The sequence below is a fragment of the Rhopilema esculentum genome, chromosome 6, assembly GCF_057945365.1.
Source record: "Rhopilema esculentum isolate cy_ngs chromosome 6, ASM5794536v1, whole genome shotgun sequence".
Lineage (NCBI taxonomy): Eukaryota > Metazoa > Cnidaria > Scyphozoa > Rhizostomeae > Rhizostomatidae > Rhopilema > Rhopilema esculentum.
In genome coordinates this window covers 13,854,763-13,857,742 of record NC_142820.1, presented here as the reverse complement: position 1 = coordinate 13,857,742, position 2,980 = coordinate 13,854,763, and positions in this window count along the sequence as shown.

Below are 2,980 nucleotides of genomic sequence, written 5' to 3'. Positions count from 1 at the left end.
GTACCATATCATGCTTTCAGCCAACCTGTCACGATTTCACAAAAAACTACCCATCTAGGGACGTAAACAAGTGGCTAATTTTGGGAGGTCGTGGAAGGTTGAAAATTCCAACTTTACCTGATGGATTTTTTCTTTCGGCCTGTTAATTATCTGTACCTAATAAATTGATTTGGAAATAGCCTTATGGCTTATTCCAGATTTTCAGGTTCTGTATAATTTCCAACATTTTACTTATAATAATTATTCTCAAGCATAAAATCACTAAATAAGATGAAGGAAAACTCTAAAGCAACATCAAAGCCATACCAGTCTAGATCTTGGATATGTTTAGTGATAAAAAGTAATATTCTTTCAAGTCAGTTAACAGCAATTCTGTTCATTTTCTGCTTTGCCCATCTTAAAGCTATTTGCTGCAGATCAGTTATATGTATAAGTTTAATTTTAAGTTAAATTAAAGTTAAATTAGTTAAATTTTTCAAAGGGCTTAATGTCCTTTGTTTCTTGGAACAGAAAAGGGTGATCTGAGGACAAGTGCATATGCCCGATTCGTAAAATAAAGCACTCTTCTTTGATCGAATACTTCTGCTGCAGCTTCTTTGATCAATGTTTTGTGGCTTCTCATTAGCTTCACCATAGCAATTTATGATAAGATTCAAGGAGGTCTGCAAAGTGCAGGGGAGCTTAGCATACACGTAAGCAGAAGCGTTGAGAATTTCTAGCAATGAAAGATTTTTTCAATGTTTTCAATTGAGTTGGCTACTTGTTGTTTCTTGAAAAATTCCCACTTTCAATTGTTCTGATCAATACAGGGAATGATTTCTCAAAACTTCAGGTACTGATGGTAAAATTTAAACTTCTTATCCAGAAATTCACCTTGCCTGATCGAAATAATTTAATTCAACTTAACCCCTGTCAAAAAGGAAACAAACGATGCAATGGTGCAATTTGAGATCCAGTGGAGACAGGTCATCGCAATTAAAAACGATTAGAAGGTGTGCCTGCTCCAGAGTTTGAATTTTAAAAAGGTCTAAGATTTTTACATTTAAGATCATAAAATCCTAAGCTATAAAATTCACATATTTGGTCATAATAGTTAGAAAAATTCCAAGTGAATTTTTAAATTTTCCAACAGCAAGCGGGGCGTCACGCCCCCACGCCCCCCTTTTATTTTCGTGCCTGCCCGTTTCTATGAGACTATTAAAGCTAGTATATTTAGACACCATAATTTAGAAACAAATCGATTTATCTAAAATTCAATTTTAAGTCGGATAGAGATGGCAAAAAATGAATACAACTTTTTAGCAAATTGAAAACGACAGGGTGTGCAATTCAGTGCCACCCGCAAAGCATTTATGCCTGTAGAATGAACCATTAGAAAATTATAAGCAGATAGAGTTAAAAGATATTCAAAACCTATTGGGGAGCCAAGCTACTATTGATCTTGATGTTGACAAGCTTATCGTATTCTCTCTTGTGTTCCCGCCTCTCTAATAATCCCGCTTTTTTCCATGCTTTAAAAAATTAATCCCGCCTCTCCGATAATCCCGCATGCAGGTTTGATTTAGAAATGAATAAATTGATTTTTCATATGTGCTTGGAGTTTTGAACTTGTGGACATTCAGCGTAGTGTCTTGTCGCTTTTATTTGATGAAAGCGAAGGGTGGATAATGTTTAGCCAATCAGCGTCGTTTTTCCATCCAACTTTCGTCAACGATCGTCTAAATTAACATGCAAAGTTTTCGTGCCAAAATACAGGATAACATATTGAAAACTTAAGCTCGCTTTTTGAAAGCACGTTGAAAAATTATTCCCACCTGATAATCCGGCCTCTCCAATAATCTCATATAAATTAAGGAGGTTGGGTCGATAAACCCGCAGTGGGAATATAAGAGAGAGTTCGGTATATTCTTTGGTAGGCATATTTTTATTAATGCAATCAATATTTTTGTGGCGTTTGCTTGCCATTGTGTTAACTGTATATTGTATCAAAGTAAATCTGTTTCTTCAATTTTTCCAGAACACGAGCTTCTCTCTCGATATCTTGGGAAATACATCTCGACCAATCAATAAATACTGAGTCTTTGTGTTTCAAACCCCTTTTGATGTTCTTTGTATTTTTTGCGCAACTGACAACTAAACTCCAAAAGAGATTAAAAATCTTTCAAACTGGATGCAAACAAACTTTCTGGCTAATCTTTCCGTTGTTTATTTTCTCTACAGAAATAAGATCTCCCTATTGTGATAAAAGTTTTCACTTATGTACGAAAAGCAATACAGACAAGAAGTTGGTACGATACTACAAATAATGATTCTAGAAACGTGGATTAAAATATTATCGTTTAAGGTATAAGCTGGATAGTGCATTTAATGAATGTATTGATTAGTCTATTACTGAGGGTTTTATTACCATAAGCGATAGAGTAGAAAACACATGTTGATGTAGAGATACGTAAAAAACCAGCCTTGACTAATTTTATCTCTGAAATAATGTCACTGCTTTATGAAATCTAGCCAGTTAAAATCAATTGCCTTGGTTTTGTACTATGCTTCGCCTCACAATCATCGCACAATATGCTTTTAACAGCAATTTTGGGTCAGAGAGAGTCTCGATCTTAACACAAAAGTCTTTAGAATGTCTGAGGAGTATCAGAGGTGTGGAAATCAGGTTTTAAACAAGAACGAGGCACCAACGAAGTTAGTTGAAACCCCACCTATGAATTGTTCAGGCCTTGCGTTGATGTCGACAACGAGGCCCAGCATCGTCTTTCATTATTTAAGAACATTCGGGAAGCTACAGTAATCATATAGAAGCCCTAATTTCTTATTGCTGTGCATATTAAGCTACTTCCTTTCCTGTGTTGAAGGCTAGTTTACTCCTTATTTAGCCTCTCTTGCTCTTTGCCAATGCCCTCAATTTGCTCTCAAATTACAAAGTCAATTTACAATTGAGAGTAAATTGATCACATTAGCTAAATAATCA